We start from the raw sequence: 23,410 nt of genomic DNA, 5'->3' as shown, positions 1-23,410 counted from the left end.
GATTTCGATCTATCATCTCACCTACTATTGTTCGTATTGGTATGGCGCGTGTTTGACATTTTTAATGAGTAAAACGATATACAATTTTTTTATTTAATGTTGATCAGCAATCGAAAACAGTTGAAAATCTGCACCAACTAATAACAAAACCTGGCGTATCTCGAACGAATGGCCGAGGGAGGGCAAGAAATATATTCATTACAAATTTCTCTTTGTATATTTAGATATTGTTACAATTTGTACGCCTTAAATGTATTAAGTAAAATATGTTTTATTTACTTAATACATTTTTTAATAGAATTGATTTAAAGGAATACCAGATTTCATATACTCTGTGGATAATTTTTTTTTTCACAAATGGTAGATTTTTCTCGTTTATATTGTTTGTGTATAAATCTCGTTATAACAATTGTTTCATAACATTTTGAATGTGTCCAAATACTTGTTCACAAATCTGGGTTTTCTTTACTTAGGAGTTATTTGTACTTTTTTTACATCTCGACGTAGATGAAGAAGATTATGGATGTCTGAGTATTTACAGGACTTATGACCTATCACAGGCTGGTTAAATGATCACTTTACACACCTACAACAATCTACCCTTGATTGACAACCACATCAAATTTTGTAACTCCTAGATATATGATCAATCTCATGACACAGCATATGAGCTCACAACAGTTTTGTACTTATAGGTGCAGATAAGGGTTATAAAAAAGGGTTAATCAGTTCTGCCCTCCAGATTGAACCATCTGGTGGTGGAATATGCATTGGATTGAAAAAATAAACATAAAAATACCTTAAGTACATGTACTTTTTTTACTAACTTTCACTGTATGTATTAAGTTCTATTTTTAAATAATTAAGTAAATTAATGAAACTGTCATCACTATTGTCACATATTATTACAAAAAAGATTATTACCTACAAAATGGCATTTGTGAGAAATAATATTTTACTTATTTATTACCCGGGAAAGCCATTTCTCTCTCTTGTAAAATTGCAATCTCTGGACTTGTAATGTAATACATAATTAATTATTTCATATGAATGAAGGTAAATTCAGGAATGGAAATTCAGGCACTCCAAAATCGAAAACTCCATTCATGATTGGCGAGGCTTGCATTTCAATATTTGATTTGCTATCCGGTTCGCTGTTATTTATTATTATGTATTTCAAGTACATTTTTCTTGCTATGACGCGCGACCATTGTGTTATTTCCCAAGAGGCGAATAATGCGCCATGCCAGCTGACAGATAATTAGCTTAGCCGTTTTAAATTTACACAAAAGGTGTTTTTCAAATTTATCCTACGGTACGTTCAGTATGCTAAAGACACTCTCGCTGATACGACTATCAGTTTTCATGGCGTGGAACTTTGGTTGAATGAGGTTGTTTTTAAAATATTTAAAATATGAGTAACTGTATAACAACTGGTCGTTTTAAGCTCGCTGAGAAACTGTTCTTAATTTAAAGGGTCATTACAGTTATAGACAACATCAGAACATTAAACCTTAACTCATCAAATATTGTAGCAACTAACATAACCATAATTATATATTATATAAAAAAGATGACGTACTTGTGTATGTAGTACTTGTTCAAACCCTCATCCACACCCGATGGTGCATAGGGCACTGCATCATATTAACTCAGTATTATCTAGATCGTTAACACATGAAGGAAATATGATCAGCCCCCCGCTTCAGGTACCAGTCCAGGGTAATATTGAATAAATATGATAGTGAAAAAAATCACTTATATTTGACCATCCACTGGGAATCGAACCCTGGACCTCCAGTGCGGTAGCCGTACGTGCTGACCATAACACTACGGAGACGGACAGAAGCAGTACTTGGGTTTGGTAACGTAGGAATTTAAAAACAATACCAAAATATCAATTTCTGTTTTATCAATTTTCATATGTAATATTGACATCTTTAACGTATTTTGAAGATTGTATGAAACGCTAAGCGCGCGACCTAAATTTTGTTTGAAGAATACGAAAATTTCTTAGTAAAGTAATAACGCTAGAGTTATTATTTTTAAATACGTGGACAGTTACAGTGATTGGCTGTGGCCGGTTACCCTACGGTCCACCCTACATACTTATTTCGGTTGCCATTATAATAAACCTAAATTATAAATTATCTGATTGTTTTTTTTAATTCGGTAATAACATAATCAGTTTTATTGTGCGTGCGTTACTTATATTAAATGTGGTGTAAATGGCATTTATAAACGGCAGGAAATATTGTATAATCATACTTAAGTATTATTGAACCTTAAACACTTCACTCGGTTTTATGATCGAAATAAAATATTTTTCTCAATGAGTGGAGTTACGCTAGAATTGCCGGTAATTGACACCTCACTCACTAGTTGCTGAAACTTCTTTCAGCATATATTTACGTCATTCTTTTATGAAGTAAATTTGTAGTTGAATGAAGGTAGATGTAATTGAGGATAAAAATCAAAAACAAAAAACAAAGATTTTTTTTAAATTGCCGATAAAATGACGGTTAATCAATACAAAACAAATGCATTGAAGTGGGAGATTTTTTTTTGCTTTTAATTTTTTTGTACTAGGATGGATTTCATGTTGTATTTTTTATTCGCACCTAACTACACAAATATGCCAATAATTAACTACACAAAGGTAAGGTGGCCATATTTGAAGGGATATAGATGACGTCAGATAAGGAGCTCACTCCTACGAGGGAAATAAAATAGGAACAAAATGGAAAAAGTAAAATAGCAGCTATAGCTATGAGACTCCTGGTTGCATCCCCGTACTCGAACGAGTTTATTAAGAATTTCGCCTACTGCAAAGATTGAAAAGATATGACCCAGATTCGATATCTATATTTGATTTATCTTCATTGATCAGTTACTATATTCATGTATCAGAAAGCGGGTAATGCAACACGGTTAGAGTCCCGAAAATCTGGATTTATATAATACTACCAACGACCCCTTCCCTCCTTCAAAAATTACTAAGGAAAAACTACTATTTTTAAATATGTAATGCAATTTTCGCATTTTTTAAGGCATATGGCGACTGGGTTACGAAGGTACATTATCCGTCTACAAGAATTACGTCGTTCCATAAAATCAGTTCCATGTATTTTTGTTTCGCCGTCGACAATTTACTGTAAATAGGTTGCGTTTTGTTGAAGATAATTACGATAATTTATGCACACGCTAATTAAACACAGGTGCACAAATAATCGTCTTTCAGCTAATTTAAATGTTTGAAAACACCAATCAATCATTTTGTAGCATGAAATCTGACAATATACAGGATTTATTTTTTGCAAACCGTGTTATGTTATTCACTTAATACTAAAATTACAGTATGATGCGTTGTGTACGTTATATGTATAATTTATTCAAAATTTTTGCTAATTTTTTCAACAACCTCAACATAGGAAAACCCAATACATTGACGTCATTTTACGAACGATTGCCCAATTTAATGTGACGGATGAGGTTTACAATTTTTCAATATTTTCTGACATTTGATTGAAGAATTACTTGCTAAATAATTATTTATGAAAAGTATATAATTTACGAATCGTCTCAAGAGAAAAAAAACACTTTAAATCAAGAAAGAGGCTATTCAAATATTTATACAAACGAGGTGGTATTCGGTGTTCCCGTTAAAGGTTTGGTCTTATAAAAAAGTTCATATAAAAAAAGAGAGATAAAATTATAGGTATAAAATCATCCTATTTCCAGTAAATTGTAATGCTTGGCACTCCATGTGCTTAAAATCGATATAAACGTTACATTCCAATCCAAATGCATATTCAAATTTTCAACGACAGTAAGCATGCAGATAATTGGAATCACATTTTTGATTTAGATCGTTTTAGAAACCTCATTTGACAGAGATTTTTTTCTGAATTACTTAACCTTTACGTTATAATATTTTGTTACATTAATCGTTTATTTGAAAATTTATTTATTTATTCGAAAAGTGACGATTCGAAGAAGCGTTACATGAAATGATACGTTTTTTAGTGCTTTTTATTTTGTTAAAAAGTTATCATGTATCATTCAATTATTCACTTGGTATGATGTTAATCTCTACACAAACCTGTATTAATATAAAATAATATTAAAAATCGTACTGTATTTAATCAAAATAATAAAAATAATCGACGTGTTATGAGGACATGCATGAATATGGAAGAGGCGAAGATTATTTGCAAAGACAGATTGCTGTGGTGTTCTATGCTCCCTGCCTTTCCTTGCCCGGCAAGCGGCGTTATGGTTAGTTAAGTTTTTAAATTGTATTTTATTATTATGATCTTCTTCACAAATTGTAATCTTGGAAGTTACAATGAAATTTCCCAACGAATTATTTTTATGAAAATGCGATCGCTTATAACGTCATATTCGTTAAATCAACAAAGTTGTTACCTTAACGTTTATACAAAATGAACAATTAGATCGCATGCAAAAGAGAAGCAAAACAATTGAATTGGTTTGAACATTTAAATTGAATTCATCCACGAAAAGTAATATTTTAATTCATAAAAAATGCGTGGACACGAATCATAAATTTTAGGCTTCAGTTTTTTCATGAGAAATTCGTTGAAAATCGTATTTGATTTTATATTGAGAATTACCTTTATTCATTTTTTGTAAAATACGGAAGCTCCATTTTTACCAACAACTAGCACTGAGTGAATATTATCATGAGTTAATCGGCGATCAAATATTTACTCTGATTAAATATGCATTTATGGTTTGGTTTGCTCCTTTATCACAGACGACAATATCAAATCGATATTTTTTGTGGAAATAATAACTTCAGCCGAAAATAGAAAAACCTCTTTAACACGGACTTTTAGGGTTGTTTTGGTAATATGTTTGACCCTTAATTAACTGTGTCGACAAATATTTAAAGTGAAAATTGTTACAATATATATCATTGATAAAAATCGACTAGATTTATGATTCTACCGACACCTGTTTCGCCTTGTGAGGGCATCGTCAAGTTTGCTACTCGTAGCTGTCACAAAAAAGTATTAAATTAGTTCAGATAAAAAGTTATTTTTAAAACAGAAAAAATGTAAGGTAAGTTCACCTCAGTGCGTTTGGGTACAGCGCTGAAGGTCCCGCGTTCGATTTTCAGGGGGCTCAGAATAATCGAGGATGATTTTCACTCTCATATTCATTCAATATCACCCTGGACTGGTATGAGAAGCGCAGGGCTTATCACCATGCCTTCATGTAATTAACGATCAAGATAACATTGCATCGCTACGGTGCACCATTGCGCGCGGATAGGGGTTAAAAAAAGAGAAAAGAGCATTAGATATCGTGTTGAAATTATGTTTACAAAAAAGAATTCTACAAAGGAAATAAAAATAAATTCAGTTCCAAAAATACATCATTGTGTATTTATGTTATAAGTTTCAAATCTAAATTTTTTTATTTTGATTTCTATTATTTATGATCAAAACGTTAATTTGTGGCGCATTACATACCTCTCACATAATACCTAAATAATATTTCCCCTGTACTGGGTTAGTATGAGAAATGCATCTTTAGCAGGTTTCATTTCACCCTAACCCATATATAAATAAGCGTAAAATCCCTTAACTGCTCCCGGAAGCGGGGAACGCATCCACGTATTCTGCATAACGCCATTCGGTTGAACGCAATAACTGATTTCAAGTAAGTACCTGTATGACTTATCTGCCTCGATACTAATACAGGCGCAGCCATCGATGGGCGTCGATATTGTTCTATATCTCTCGGTATTTTGCGTCATGTACAGGAGAAAGTGACCAACTAACAAAACATAAAATGTTCCGGAGGGCCATGTAACTAACTTTTGCTTGGCAAGAAAATAAACATCAATGCAGTTAGTCATTTTTAACAAGTCAATATTTTATAGTTCCAAGTTTAAAATCCATTGGGATTTTTTATGGGCAATATTAAGCTAGCAAGATATCAAATAGTCACTGATCACGCTTTTGTACAAAAAATGTACTTGGTCACTTTCTCCTGTATGACTACGATATGAGCCATTGAAAAAATCATAAAACACCATACATATACACCGATAAATTAGAACAAAAACTATATACGAGTACATAAGGGGTGTTTGAATTATTGCTCGAGGAATATGGCTATATGTGTTCTTTGTTGATTTTTCATGGAAATTACAATTTAGAATAGAATTGTTTCAGAAATGAATGGTGTACGTAACGAGTGCCACTGAAACTACACATTGGAGGGCGCAGATGACGGCAGTGGTGCTAGTGCTAGTGACTTAGATTGCTTCCTGGCGCTGTTTGATCTCTCACACTTTGTGTTATACCCACCGCTAAGGTTAGTCTATCGCTTCTTACTTGGTCGACATTCTCGGAGACTTCTTGATTTAGTTCTTCACTCCTTCGACCAAACAATTTCTCGCTTTATTCCATTGCTTTTTACGACAGCTTATTCAATTTCCCTTTAAACCCGAATTTTAAATACTGTTTTCTTTTTAAATATACGTAAAAAAGTGCTCAATAATGAGATTCGTTTTATGAAAATAGTGCAGTTCCTGATTTACAACACTCTCCTTATCATTCATCGTTCACTTTGTATAATACCACTTTCATCGATGAAGGATAAGGAGAGTGTTATATTACCATACCACAAAACTAACAATGTTTTTAATTTACAAAATATATTCCCGTTTTATTTTTTGTCATTAATATTTTTGTATTTTATGGCTTTTTATTCTTTCTGAATGCGCATTTGTTTGCGTATGTAGATACTAGATGCCTGTATAAAGTAAACCTGTTAGTTTCTAGAGTTAGAGTCAAATGCTAGCGTATAATTAAATAAAACGACACACCTACTCAACTTGATTATGACCTCACTGTAATTTGAGGTCATCCAACCGTGGAAATTCAAAAATAAAATACTTGTTTTATGGCGCATAGCGTGGTACTAACTGACTTTGCACCAATCGAAGGATGAGTTTTTTGCATATAACACATTTTTTTTGTTATTTCTGGTATTGGTCCACTTAATGTTTGACTTGCATGGGAGGAAGTTGTAGGTAGTGGATTCCGGTTGCATTATGCTCGACATATTAGAGTATATTTTTATCGAGGCCGCTGACGCGTCTTTCAGGCAGTTGTTTGGTTGGCCAGTTCACGGTTAAACCGTCAAGAGTCGGTCACAGGAGACTCGTTATTTTTCCAGCAGGAAGCACCATGGTGGTTGAAGTGCCGCCGACATTAGTGCGACCGGATATGGCGTCAGTTCCGTTCAGCCCTTATTCCTATGGCTTTATAATATGCATATAAAAGGTTTAAAAAAAAATTTAATAATAAATAAATACACTTGTTTATTACCACTTGAGTATTATATTTATTTTTTGACAAATAGTTTCGGAAGCTACAGATGCTTCCATTTACGAGTTTAATAATACAACTTATATATAACTCAAGTAGTAATAAAAAGTGTCTTTATTTACAATTTGTATAATTTAGATTTTTCGTCAGATGAATTGACCTATTTTTTTAAAGGGAGGAAATATAACTCCCTTTAATTGACAGAGACGTCATAAAAGTAGTATTATTATACCTACATATGTATCATTTAAAGTCAATGTAACATATGTATAAGTGTATTATTTGAATGTTAAAATATTGAAATGCGATGTTTACCCACTACCCACTACCCACGGACATCGAGAGTTCGTAAAGTACTCAATTTAAATAATGACATGAAATTACTCTACTTTATGAAAAATGCTTGTGCTATGGCTATTGTTAATTTAAGTGCACAAGTCCAGGAATATAAATGGGAAGTTGTATTGTATATAGATCTGAATTACACTACTTATGTATAAATGTCACTTAATACTCTTTTAATGATGATCACCCGAGTCGAATAACAACGTAATTATTACAAAAGGTTATATATTTTTTATATAATCTTTTATCATTTGATTTTTTCACCATATGTGTGTATAAATGTTTTAATAAAATAACCTAATATAAAAAGACATTACAGTTTTGTGGATTTAAATTGCATCAGTTTGGGTTTACTTTGCCATACACGCAATATTTTTATTGGACATTCTTTTTATTTTTATTTTTTACCGTTATAATACACATATTGTTCGTAATATATTGTTAGATTAAAACCAATATTTTTAGCTTTTCCACTTTATTTTTATTTGACCAGCGACCGGGTTTCGTCGTTACCGACATCATCAGACTGGTCTGATGATGTCGGTAACGACGATGACCAGTCTGATGATGTCGGTAACGACGAAACCCGGTCGCTGGTCAAATAAAAATAAAGTGGAAAAGCTAAAAATATTGGTTTTAATCTAACAATATATTAAAAATGCAATTCCATCACGAAGTGTCAGTGGATAATATAAAAAAAACATATTGTTCGTCATTTTATTGTTTGTGTATGGTTTTTCCTAACTGTTATTTTATGCTAAAATTTTCCTCGTACTTATCTTAACTATAGAAATTTTTATGTTCGGTGCTATAAAAAAAATACGTTCATCTATATAAGAAATTTGGAGAGTGAATCTCTAGGTTAAAATTTAGATTACTAAAGTAAGCATTCATTTTTTGGGTCATAGGTTTTATTCCCGATTGAGCATCAAAGCGCGCATTTTCCTTTTTAAATATTTTCTTCTTAATTTTCAATGCATAAATATTTGTGTTTTAATTATTATCTATTGGTTTGGCTTTGAAATATTGCTTTCTTAAAATTATAAAAAAATATACAGTTCAATTGTAATTTGATATGTATTCACAAGGAAATTTAATTATGATGTGTAAAATGAAATGACTTTAAATTATAATTAATTTAGGCTTTTTTCGGTTTTATCATATTTCTAAAGTAGTGAATTTATGAATAAATGATAACCCTTTTCTGGGTTGATCGGTTTTTAAGGAACAATTTTAGTGTTACTATTGCACAAGACGTAGTAATTAGGAATAAACTAACGGTATTTTTAAATAGTTTTATTATTTTAAATTTAATAAGAACATAAAATGAAATTGGCCGGGTTTGATTATTTATTTTTAAAATCTTCATAAAACTTTACCCCAACTGGATAGGGTTGTTATTTCTCCTCAAATCTTGCAGACAGGAACTAAGCGCTATGGAGTTAGATTGGAGCCAGGAATTAAACGAAAGAAGAAAATTGGCTTATTCCGCTGTGGACGATGAATGTCTAGTAAAGAGAAATAACGTAGGATTCACGGTATATACACGTATATAATCAAGTGTTTTGGACCTTTAGTGGTTCATCCCGCATGTAATATTCAGGCATTGTTTGTGATTGTGTTAACCGCAACAATAGGGGTGGACGCGGAGGGGGGGGGGGACGTGTTGCAAAACAATACCAAACTTCGGACGTTTACGTGGTTTCTGTTTTTGCCAGAAACACGTCCGAATTATGCACGTATAAACATTGTGATTTTTTGTGTACCTACGTAAAATAAGCTCGCGGATGAAATGTGCGAGCAACTGGGAAAATGGGATACAAAACTACGGTATAGAATATCAACCTTGAAATATTTTATTTATTGCTTCGGCATTCACATTGTGGTAAGACATGATGAAATTGTAAATGAAAACACTTGATTTTTACCGCTTGAGTTATATTTATTTAAACGACTGGTTTCGGAAGCTACAGATGCTTTCATCTTCGAGTCTAAATATATAGTCGTTAAAATAAATATAACTCAAGAGGTAAAAAAATCAACTTTTTTACCGTAGAATATCAGTAGAGTTACTATCCAGTAGGAATAACTATTCACATTTTTAGCGATTTTCCTCGAATCTTTTAGATGTTTTATTTATTTTATTTTATTTTATTTTAAATTGTGGCTGATGGGTGATACCCTGCGGCCTGATATATGGATACGGTTGTCTCTAGTCAAATGAAAAAAATATGTACACAATTGCATCATGATTATTGAAAAGTTTGTGAAAATAGAGTTTGAAGAAGTGTGCTGACAAACAGAACAGGGTCACCTATCAACACGTGGAAACGGGAACACCCGAGGAAGGGGATGGAGGACAGGGGGGAGGGGGCCGGAAGGAAGGAAGTGGTTATCCGCGCCGAAGAGGTGTAACTAGTGCAGAACGGAAGGATGAATTATTCAGGGGCGAAGGAAAAGCTTTTGAGTCGTGGTGATATTTTAGCGAGGAAAGTGTTCGCATTTCAAAGAGTATAAGTTGTAACACCATATTACCAGTCTGATGTCTGATTGCGACCATGACATGTATTTTCTTCATTTTGTGATATTTTATTCATTCGCGTAACCGCGATTCCTAACATGGCTACGATTCTACGAGATTGGACGTACAATATTATGTAAACAATATTTAATTGGATTAAACACCTGGTACCAAGTTCACTTTATTGTTGCAAAGTAAACTTAGTATTATTACCTCTTATCTAATCATTTTTTTTTTCTTTTACCGGGATCATTATTTATTTTTAATATGGATATAGTTTTATTTTGGCTGTTTTCAAAGAAACGTCGGATGTATTTCAGGCAGATAGCGGGGAGTCTCTCCTTGATACTCAAATGTCCAGTACGGGAAAGCCATTAACTAACGCTCCGGTTACCATTTTCTGCCAATAATATTTAGCAAATTTGCTTAAATACGAACCATTCAATGGCATTCTTAAAGTGCAATTTATCAATATGGTCGTTAATGGAAATGAAGGTCATCGTAATGTTTGTTTTATTGGTGACTTTCAACATGGGTACTAAGTATTACTTACTTATGTTTATGTAATCGGTTGTACGTACATACTTTACTCACGTTGCATGTAGTTCTGTCTACCAGGAGTGCAGTAACCAGACGTGGGTACAGTGACACGACACCCGATCACTTATCGGAAGTAAATAGCCCAGTAAAGTAATATGTTTTGGAAACCTAACACTTCGATTATTTTTACATATCTGTATCTTATAATATATCTATTTCTTTCGCCAGTGGGTCTATTTATTTCAATTTGTAATGTTAAGTGATTATTTGAACATAAAACAAAGCCCTATGTCGTACGTCTTCGACCTTTCAATATGGGATTAATTTTTGCAATTTTAAACATGGGTTAATTGATATTTTCAGATAGTAAAAAGATTTTTTCTCAGGAAATGTTAGTCAGGAATCTTTAAAGTTAAATTAAAAATTATTATTTAGACTAGTATCCAAATCCAACTCTTATTATGCCGTTTCTTCAACAAACAAAAGCATGGAGAATGTGTGAAAATTAAAGGGTAAATGATTTTTTTTTCTTTTTTGTTGTTGGAAATTTCGTTAAACATGATGAAACGGGCTACATTTACACTCGTTTTACACGCATAGAATACAGAGGTAATTTGCTATTATTTATTTTATGATTTTGACTGGATGAGTTTAAGATAGATGAGGATGGTAGAATATTATATGAGCTTTTCGTTTTAAGGTTAATTTTCAACAGGTTTTGTGAATACGAGCATTGTCCTGTAAAAACAACGTGATTGAAATGCGAAATTCTTCAATCGATTCCTTCAACTGTATTGTGAAATGGAAAATTTCCGTTTCTCCAACTAAACCTTTGTTATCTCGATCAATAATATTGCGTATACTACTTTGGAAAGTTGTGATTTTATAACAGTAAAAATGATTTAATGTATCCTTGTTCATGCGCCTTTTCATGTCATATTACCACCATGAGTGTAAAAATAACTATAAGTTGGCGTTACGGAAGGTTTAAATTATAAACTTCAAATCAAAGTGTTGCGAATAATTTTCCTCTCAAAAGCCATTTATTTTTTTATCGGCTCGACGATATTATTTTAAAAGCATCCACGTCATTTTACATAGCTTGCTAATATCAGCTGTTATCTGATGGCTTTTAATATTCTATATATTGAGAGAATATTTCAGAATAAATGTTCATGAAATGTTAAAGGATAAATAATTGATCACACTGCTATCAAAACAATAATAAGGGTTAAAACCTATTTTTACGACTTGGCATGTTACAAGCTTACATAAAGGACTACTAGTTTGCGTAATGTGATGTAAATCTTGAATGGAACACAAACATTTTACATAGCTTGCTAATATCAGCTGTTATCTGATGGCTTTTAATATTCTATATATTGAGAGAATATTTCAGAATAAATGTTCATGAAATGTTAAAGGATAAATAATTGATCACACTGCTATCAAAACAATAATAAGGGTTAAAACCTATTTTTACGACTTGGCATGTTACAAGCTTACATAAAGGACTACTAGTTTGCGTAATGTGATGTAAATCTTGAATGGAACACAAACATTTTACATAGCTTGCTAATATCAGCTGTTATCTGATGGCTTTTAATATTCTATATATTGAGAGAATATTTCAGAATAAATGTTCATGAAATGTTAAAGGATAAATAATTGATCACACTGCTATCAAAACAATAATAAGGGTTAAAACCTATTTTTACGACTTGGCATGTTACAAGCTTACATAAAGGACTACTAGTTTGCGTAATGTGATGTAAATCTTGAATGGAACACAAACATTTTACATAGCTTGCTAATATCAGCTGTTATCTGATGGCTTTTAATATTCTATATATTGAGAGAATATTTCAGAATAAATGTTCATGAAATGTTAAAGGATAAATAATTGATCACACTGCTATCAAAACAATAATAAGGGTTAAAACCTATTTTTACGACTTGGCATGTTACAAGCTTACATAAAGGACTACTAGTTTGCGTAATGTGATGTAAATCTTGAATGGAACACAAACATTTTACATAGCTTGCTAATATCAGCTGTTATCTGATGGCTTTTAATATTCTATATATTGAGAGAATATTTCAGAATAAATGTTCATGAAATGTTAAAGGATAAATAATTGATCACACTGCTATCAAAACAATAATAAGGGTTAAAACCTATTTTTACGACTTGGCATGTTACAAGCTTACATAAAGGACTACTAGTTTGCGTAATGTGATGTAAATCTTGAATGGAACACAAACATTTTACATAGCTTGCTAATATCAGCTGTTATCTGATGGCTTTTAATATTCTATATATTGAGAGAATATTTCAGAATAAATGTTCATGAAATGTTAAAGGATAAATAATTGATCACACTGCTATCAAAACAATAATAAGGGTTAAAACCTATTTTTACGACTTGGCATGTTACAAGCTTACATAAAGGACTACTAGTTTGCGTAATGTGATGTAAATCTTGAATGGAACACAAACATTTTACATAGCTTGCTAATATCAGCTGTTATCTGATGGCTTTTAATATTCTATATATTGAGAGAATATTTCAGAATAAATGTTCATGAAATGTTAAAGGATAAATAATTGATCACACTGCTATCAAAACAATAATAAGGGTTAAAACCTATTTTTACGACTTGGCATGTTACAAGCTTACATAAAGGACTACTAGTTTGCGTAATGTGATGTAAATCTTGAATGGAACACAAACATTTTACATAGCTTGCTAATATCAGCTGTTATCTGATGGCTTTTAATATTCTATATATTGAGAGAATATTTCAGAATAAATGTTCATGAAATGTTAAAGGATAAATAATTGATCACACTGCTATCAAAACAATAATAAGGGTTAAAACCTATTTTTACGACTTGGCATGTTACAAGCTTACATAAAGGACTACTAGTTTGCGTAATGTGATGTAAATCTTGAATGGAACACAAACATTTTACATAGCTTGCTAATATCAGCTGTTATCTGATGGCTTTTAATATTCTATATATTGAGAGAATATTTCAGAATAAATGTTCATGAAATGTTAAAGGATAAATAATTGATCACACTGCTATCAAAACAATAATAAGGGTTAAAACCTATTTTTACGACTTGGCATGTTACAAGCTTACATAAAGGACTACTAGTTTGCGTAATGTGATGTAAATCTTGAATGGAACACAAACATTTTACATAGCTTGCTAATATCAGCTGTTATCTGATGGCTTTTAATATTCTATATATTGAGAGAATATTTCAGAATAAATGTTCATGAAATGTTAAAGGATAAATAATTGATCACACTGCTATCAAAACAATAATAAGGGTTAAAACCTATTTTTACGACTTGGCATGTTACAAGCTTACATAAAGGACTACTAGTTTGCGTAATGTGATGTAAATCTTGAATGGAACACAAACATTTTACATAGCTTGCTAATATCAGCTGTTATCTGATGGCTTTTAATATTCTATATATTGAGAGAATATTTCAGAATAAATGTTCATGAAATGTTAAAGGATAAATAATTGATCACACTGCTATCAAAACAATAATAAAGGTTAAAACCTATTTTTACGACTTGGCATGTTACAAGCTTACATAAAGGACTACTAGTTTGCGTAATGTGATGTAAATCTTGAATGGAACACAAACATTTTACATAGCTTGCTAATATCAGCTGTTATCTGATGGCTATTAATATTCTATATATTGAGAGAATATTTCAGAATAAATGTTCATGAAATGTTAAAGGATAAATAATTGATCACACTGCTATCAAAACAATAATAAAGGTTAAAACCTATTTTTACGACTTGGCATGTTACAAGCTTACATAAAGGACTACTAGTTTGCGTAATGTGATGTAAATCTTGAATGGAACACAAACATTTTACATAGCTTGCTAATATCAGCTGTTATCTGATGGCTATTAATATTCTATATATTGAGAGAATATTTCAGAATAAATGTTCATGAAATGTTAAAGGATAAATAATTGATCACACTGCTATCAAAACAATAATAAAGGTTAAAACCTATTTTTACGACTTGGCATGTTACAAGCTTACATAAAGGACTACTAGTTTGCGTAATGTGATGTAAATCTTGAATGGAACACAAACATTTTACATAGCTTGCTAATATCAGCTGTTATCTGATGGCTATTAATATTCTATATATTGAGAGAATATTTCAGAATAAATGTTCATGAAATGTTAAAGGATAAATAATTGATCACACTGCTATCAAAACAATAATAAAGGTTAAAACCTATTTTTACGACTTGGCATGTTACAAGCTTACATAAAGGACTACTAGTTTGCGTAATGTGATGTAAATCTTGAATGGAACACAAACATTTTACATAGCTTGCTAATATCAGCTGTTATCTGATGGCTTTTAATATTCTATATATTGAGAGAATATTTCAGAATAAATGTTCATGAAATGTTAAAGGATAAATAATTGATCACACTGCTATCAAAACAATAATAAGGGTTAAAACCTATTTTTACGACTTGGCATGTTACAAGCTTACATAAAGGACTACTAGTTTGCGTAATGTGATGTAAATCTTGAATGGAACACAAACATTTTACATAGCTTGCTAATATCAGCTGTTATCTGATGGCTTTTAATATTCTATATATTGAGAGAATATTTCAGAATAAATGTTCATGAAATGTTAAAGGATAAATAATTGATCACACTGCTATCAAAACAATAATAAGGGTTAAAACCTATTTTTACGACTTGGCATGTTACAAGCTTACATAAAGGACTACTTGTTTGCGTAATGTGATGTAAATCTTCAATAGAACAAAATATTATTTCGAGATTATGACTGAAGACTTTAAACCCTGAAGAGGGCAACAGGTTGTTGCCGAAACTAGTTGGTTAATAAAAATGTGAGTGGATCAAAACACAAAGTATTTTTATTTCTCGAAATAATATATCAATATGATCCACAAAGTAAATGCTTTCAATATTCAAAACAAAAAATATATATTTTTAAATGGATAACCTACAAAGCCTCTATAAGAGGCTTGTCTGCAGGTACGATAGTAAGGATAGGGAAGGTAAATGTGAAAAATACATCACAGTCACCCAGACCAATTGAAAATAAATATTTCTTGAATTTATTTTGCACTTGGCGGGTATCAAACACACAACGCCAGTTTCGCAGTCGAGCGTCTACCCAACTACGCCACGGCGCCTGTAAATGAATTGCACCAGAGACAGTAGGATATAAATTATCATTTAAAATTTCGTTACATGTAACTCCGACGGCTGCTTTGGGTTTTTAGCACATTGGTGTTGAGCGCCGGTAATTTACTGAAATATATTATGATTTCAACTGGATAGGGTAGGTTTTTCATTGGACTTTTCCTTACAACAAAAGTAAAAAAAAGTGAATACGTCTTTGAAATTAATTAACTTTGAAAATATTTATTCTTTATTGATCTAATCCTCTAAATTTTTGGATGAAAGAAATATGTTACAATGCTTTAAAACAATTATCATTCACAACACACTTTGGCATTTCGGTTGAATGTTATTTCTGTAAGTGTTGACAAAGATTATGTTTCAACGCAATTAACGATGTAATAACGAAATCGATCAGAATTAGTAAGACCATGAGTTGAGAAGTTATTCGTATATAGCATAACAATGAAAGAAAAATATTAAAAGAGTCGAAAGCCGTCCGCCTACGATGTATTTTATGAACAACTTAACATAAACTCTAAGAATTAAGATAATTATGTATGTAAAACGGCAACCTACTGATCTAAAAATGCTCAATTATTATTGTTGGAATTCCAGTAATTTATTGTTAACTATTATAACTGAACGCATTCTTAGCATACAAAGGATAACGCGATACACGATACGTATACCGTGCGGAAACTGCTAAATCGTAGTTATCGTTATCGTTAACAGTTTATAAGCATGAACAACCAAAGAACTATAATGGTATTCGTGTATGGAAAATTGCCCTATTATTGGCACTGGCTAACCGTTGGAAATTGAAGCGATACATGAAAAGTATTATATTAACGTCTTCGTCCATTACCTTCGACCGTAAACGTCCGTATTTTCTGATGCCAGCAATTAAAGATTGGTCCGATATTTGCTAATTTTTTATAATTGTTTATGTTTGTGTACATTACTTATGATTTAATTAACCTATTTAGAAATATAAGTTATTGTAGAGCTTACTTATATTTAAAAAAAATTAATTAACTAGTTCATTAAGAGCAATCCCATCGACACGTTATTTAAAACCCAATTTTCCATGGTAGGAATATATTTAACTAAATTGAATTTTAATCACAAGTTATTATGAAATGATACAAACTTAAATTTCGTTATCTTAAGTCACATTCTTAATTTATCAATCGAAAGACTTCGTCCTTAAATTTATCAATTCAAAACTGACATATCTTTATCAGATTTTGACTATAATTACTTGTTAAATTAAATTAAATTGAATGACAGTTTTTTGTATTCATTTTGAGAAAATTGATTTGTGTGTCATATTTATTATAATTTTGTATAACAGTATATCGTCCTGATTTATGTGGACATTAATTAAATTAAATAAATCTAGGAACATCTCGAAGCTAGGCATAGGATGAATGAATTTATCATCTTTATAAACAAACATACCATTTCTACATACGTGTATGTCTTTTATTGAAAATTTATCGGCATGGGTTATCGGTTCAGTAACTTTTACCGTTTCCTAGCCAATGCCAGGTTTTACATTTATTTCTCCCTTTTTTAGGCTTGTCCAAATTGGTATTCCCTTTTCTCTTGTCTTTTATTATGCTGGTGATAACGAGTCGTAAAATGTATCTTATCATCTCCCTAAGTCTACGGTCCTTTTTTCTACAGCCTCCGATAAGGTCCTTTTTTCCTTCGCACTTGACTGGACCACTCCATTAGTTATAATGTAACTCATATTTTACAACTCCGGCTCGTGCTGATATACCACTGCGATATCGATGTTTAATGAACAATGTATGTCTCATGTCATTACCTACGCGAAAATAAATAACAGAAATGAGTCGGTCCGTTGTAAACGCCGATACTTACAGTAATTGCCAATTACACACTTGCTTCGATCGCTTTGTTTACATTAAGGTCAGAATTGTTGATTACACGAAGTAACGCGGTGTGCTTGTTGGACTGTGAAGGTTTTCCGAATGATTTTCTATTTTTCTAATTATTTATTCGCAACATAGCTAGCACGGGTGTTATGGTCGTAAATAAAGTGGACCAATATAAACTAAGAGTTTAATATAAGGCACGAACAAATTAAACTACCTACTTTTCTTAAATGCTTCGAGTGCTTGTTATGAGAAATAATGTAGAATGCAACAATATAAGAATAATTTTAACCATCTTGTAAACAGAAGGAAATCATCAGAGTTGTTACAAAATTACCCGTGGGCGTCGATTACAAAGGAAAGTTTACGCGTTAACTGCGTAGCATAGATAACTTTAACTTTACTTATATTCGGTAAAAGCACAAATTTTCTTTTTTTTTACTCAGTAGTACTCAGCCGTATAAGTAAAACAAAAAAATATTGTGCCTTAAAACGTTTTAAACATAATTTGTAGTTAGTTTGTGTTGCATACAATATATTTTTGTACGTAAAATGTAACGTATTTAATAGTAATCAAGTCGTTTTTATGTATTTTAAAAAAAATGTATAAAAAAATACTTACTTTCATCTTTAAAACAATTCGTTATATAAATACTAAATACTGCCTTTAAAGTCGGAATATCTGCCATAATATATCTGTCAGATATGTACCAAAATATTTTGTACCATAATCCAAAATATCAGAGTGGAAAAGTTAAAAGCGGGGAACGATAATTCTGTAGCCGCAGACAGTAAAATTATTGCGTAAACCCATTATTATTTCAAAATACATATTGTCCGCTTTAGTAAACCGACATCGACACTTCCTTATTTGTTTGTGTACCCTTATAATATGCATTATTTATAATATTCACGCCATCCGTAAGGCTTAATCACCGCAGCGAGGGTCGTGTTTAGGTTTTAAATCCTCCCTCGTATGTCTACCCTCCGCCTGCTACCTGCTGCCCTGGCTCGCCGGGTAATTAGAGCACCCAGAGGGGCGGAAGTCCGGAAGCGGAGGAAGCGAGGGAGGAAGGAAGCCGCACTACGCGAGAGCCGACCACTTCGCTTTGTACTTTATCAACGTACAAAATGACACTCTTCCCAAATAAACGTGTTTTTATACACTATGAATTATTATATTGAAAATACCAATGCGTTCTTTTTTTATTTGTTAACTTTTTATGTACATATAAATACTTATATACATTCATTAAAAAATTCATAAACATAATTAACAATTTTTGCAGAGACCCACCAAGCCAAGCCACCTTGTGTGTCTTGTCGGAGTTCTAAAGTTCCATGTAAAAACATACGTTTTTATATTATTGTTTTCATCTATACACAAAATATGCACACAAAAAAGAAGGGAAAAAATTCAAAATAAAAACTGTTTTGAAATTTTCATAGTATTAATTATCTCTTGATCATTTATCCATTCCTTTATTTTGTCTTTTAAAAGGAATAACCCGTAAAGTTTCTACTTTTAAAGGCTTGTCTGCATGGAGGATAGTAACGATAGGGAAACCAAATGTGAAAAATACATCATCCAGACCAATTGAAAACAAATCTTTCTTGAATTCACTTATCGGCGGGAATCGAACCCGCGACGTCAGTTCGCAGTCGAGCGTCTACCCAACTACGCCGCGGCGCCTGTCGACATACGACGATGCAAAGCGAAGAGACTCCATGAACCAAAAACCTGAATTTTAGGCGTTATATATCTAAGCGCAATTTTCTGTGGTTTGTCAACAAAAAACAAAATTCTTCAAAAGCTTGTTATTCTAAATGATCGAATCTCCACAAGTCTTCGAATTTACATTGGTATTTTGGCGACGCTGAGGCATTACATAACGTATCGCCCTAATCACGCGCCATTAAAATTTTTGCCGCTTTTGAACACATAAAATATACATACTCATATAATACGTTCATAGTAAAATGATCAGAATCATAAAAATACGCTTCATGTGTTCCATTTATTCAAAAATAACCTTACTCTCCTCTTAGCAAATTTTAATTGTTTCGTTGTATGAAATTTTACGAAAATTGACGTATATTTGTACATATCCTTAGGAATACATCCGATTTTTCTTTTAAAGGGGTGAGGTCATCTACGTGCTACATCATCTCGGTGCTCTCGGTGCATCATCGGTCGAGAGCTCTCCACCCTTAGCGCTGTGTGCCGCCGCGACACAGAAACAGAGCCTGGAGAGCTCCACTCACCTATTTGTATCGTTTACTGTCAGATTCCGAGTATGTGTGGGTTACTCCTGCTAAGCAAACAGACTGCAAATTTTTATATATAAATTTTTTGGGATTTTTGGTTATCATTCGACATGATTCCAAGACCACAATTGATTTTATGGATAATTTTTTAGTCCTTTATTCGGTTTGTGATTTTTTTACGTTTTTGTAATATTTTAAAAACAAACATAATACCCCGCTATTTTTGGGAACAAATGTAAAAAAATGTAATAAATATGATTGGCTTTTATTTAACCATAAATATATGACAATTTTAAATTATATGATCGTCCGCCTCCGCAGTGTAATGGTCAGCACGCTCGGCTACCGTTCTGGAGGTCCCAGGTTCGATTCCCAAGGGGGGTAAAATAAATATAAGTGATTTTTTCACTGTCATATTTATTCAATATTACCTTGGACTGGTACCTGAAGCGGATGGCTGATCACCTTTCCTTCATGTGTAAACGATCAAGATAACACTGCGTTTATATGATGCAGTGCCCTATGCACCATTGGGGTGCGGATAAGGGTTTTATTTATTATTAAATTATATGATTAGATTTACTTAAAACAGTCTTTAAATTTTTGTGCATACAATGAGGATATCAACATTATTCTTGTATTCAAAATATGATCATGGACGTCAATATATAACCAATGTATAGTAAATGTAATAATGGTGGTCAAAAAAGTGTTTCATTTTGGATTCACAAATAACTAAACAATAATTCTATGACACGGCAATAAAACTTTGAAAAAGGGATAATTTTTGTGAAGAAAAAACACACAAAAAGTAACTTTTATTAAACGACTTTGGGTCTTAAAGGCTAATAATGAATAGGTAAAAACGATATACGAGTAAAGACCAGTTCAATTGAAACGGTCATTCAAATTCATTAAAAATAGCGCTAAAAGGGCAAATCCGCAATTTCCACTGTATCGATGAATTCTAACTTTTTCGTGCAATACCTCCGCATACTCCATATTGCAAATGCTCTACATCAAAGTTTCTCAACCTTTAATTTGATTATTTATCTTGTTAACAATTTGAATGTGTCAATCAGAAAGAGATGCTAAAATATTTCGTTAAATATTTTTTGTTAACAACATAATATAACAGTTTTTTTAAATCTATAAAAATTATTTGATTAAATGTCATGTGTGTCTTTTCATAATACTTCATGTCCTGTGAATGTTGTTTTAATATATTTAGTCAAATATCCTTAAGATAGGAGTTCGTCGAATACAAATATATTCTAAATAGTCAATGAAGTCGTATTTCGTTACTTTATTTTTGAAATGGTATACTAAAAACACATCAATAAATCTTATATAATAAATATATCGTGTAAAACAATGGTTGAAAATAAAACGTGTTTTGTAAATTTCCTGATAGAAGGTTCGGAAAAGTGGCTGCAAACAGAATCGATACGGACAAAGAGACATAAAAAAGGTTGAAAAACACTACTTTAGATAGTAAGCAATACACAACAATACCCAATCGTTACGCCTTTCATGTTTAATGATCAATCGAGTAATCACCCCTTTGTGCGCGTTCCCCTCATCGGCATCGGTGCATTATTTGAACTGATTGAGTCAGGTGGTCTTTATTTCTTTGTTTTTATGGACTTTCCACAACCGGAGGTAAATATCACGTGGTTTATTGCTTCCATTATTTTTTAATGTAATTGCCTTAATAAAAACGTAAAAGTTCACGAATCGTAAAATAATGTTAATTCCCATAAATATACTGTATGTAATTCTAAAACTATGTTTGCGTATTTCTCCGGTAAAGGCTTAAAGACTTGAAAACATCCTAGTTATACAGTTTTTTTGGAATCGATCAAATGCGGATTTTTATATCAACACAACGTATTTATAGCCCGCTCTTTAATATTCTCCTAACCGCATAAAATATATATATCGTTGGTATTTTGACATACTTGGAAATGGAAATCTTGCCATATACGAAAACTGACGTGGTGCTGACGTCTGAATGCCTCCTATACTGGACTATTATAAACGTTGGTTTTACCAAAAATATTTCGTAATTCCTCTTGAAATAGCCATATATATATATATATATATATATATATATATATATATATATATATATATATATATATATATATATATATATATATATATATATATATATATATAAATATATATATTCTTTGTGTCATGCTCTGCTTTATGACAATGTTTAATTAATTAATTAATTATTATATATCGACTGTTATTTAGCAAAGGGCGCAGGTGACAAACGACCACTTTTCCGGAGAAACATTTGAAGAGCTAACAAGTTTTGGGAGTCATGTTGCTTTTCCATTTTATAAAAAAATAGATGATTTGATTTCTTGGCAACATGTTCATGTACATCAAATTAATATACACGGCCACCTTACAAAGTTTTAGTGCTTCCATTGCGTCTTCTGAATAGTAGCCATTTGTCACTCACGCCCTTTCGGCTGCCAACAGTCGTATAATTAACGATCCTTGAAATTATCGGTTAACGATTTATCATGCTTGTAGATAAAAAATTGACAAATAAACAAATTTATGTGACGCAAACGTTATTTAAAATATTATCATAAACGAAAAACATGACTACCTTTATTTACGTGTTTGGAGAATACATCTAAGAATAATATAATCAAAAGGCACCTAAATCGCGGAGCAGTCACTACCATAAACTTTTCACGGCCTTTTATTAAGGATTCTGCCTACAAAATGTACCTTTGTCAATCAAGTTCATTATTTTCATACCCGAAGGTCACGATGAAGTAAAAAAAAGCAGTCGCAAATCGCTATTTCTGACAAGTGTAACACATTTTTGTTATATAAGTGATTAAAAACTTTGATACACGTTAAAAATATTAACTGTCATTATCTTTGTCCTGTTTTCGACGATCCTTTTTAAATTTTTGTTTTGCAGATGCTACAACATGGTAAATCACTGTAAGGTAGTTTCATATATTTATTAATGCGTTAAAAATATTCGTATTATTGTAAATATTGTCATGGATCAAAATGCAATAAAAGAAAAATTTTCATAGAAAAAGGAAATACTTTTATTACTTGTGAGTTTATTCTGAGAGAAAAATATAAATAACAATAACGAATTTGTACACAAGTTATTATTAACTAGTGACATAGTTCTTATTTTATTATATATATGGTAAACTAACTAACTAACTAACTACCATCAC

At 31.7% G+C, this 23,410-nt stretch overlaps 1 protein-coding gene across 5 annotated transcripts in view; it reads left to right on the top strand.

Annotated features, from left to right (window-relative positions):
- Gdap2 (ganglioside induced differentiation associated protein 2) overlaps positions 1-23,410 on the top strand; it is a 109,967-nt gene that overhangs the window by 14,630 nt on the left and 71,927 nt on the right. For all 5 annotated transcript variants that reach the window (XM_088262709.1, XM_088262707.1, XM_088262708.1 and 2 more), the window contains exon 2: positions 6,210-6,351. The gene's annotated coding sequence lies outside the window, so the exon portion shown is untranslated. The remainder of the gene's footprint in view (positions 1-6,209; positions 6,352-23,410) is intronic.

Source organism: Brachycentrus maculatus, unplaced genomic scaffold (assembly GCF_059751285.1).
Source record: "Brachycentrus maculatus isolate JH-2025_06_01 unplaced genomic scaffold, ASM5975128v1 h1tg000186l, whole genome shotgun sequence".
In the NCBI taxonomy this organism is placed as follows: Eukaryota; Metazoa; Arthropoda; class Insecta; order Trichoptera; family Brachycentridae; genus Brachycentrus; species Brachycentrus maculatus.
This window is presented reverse-complemented; position numbering and strand designations above follow the sequence as displayed.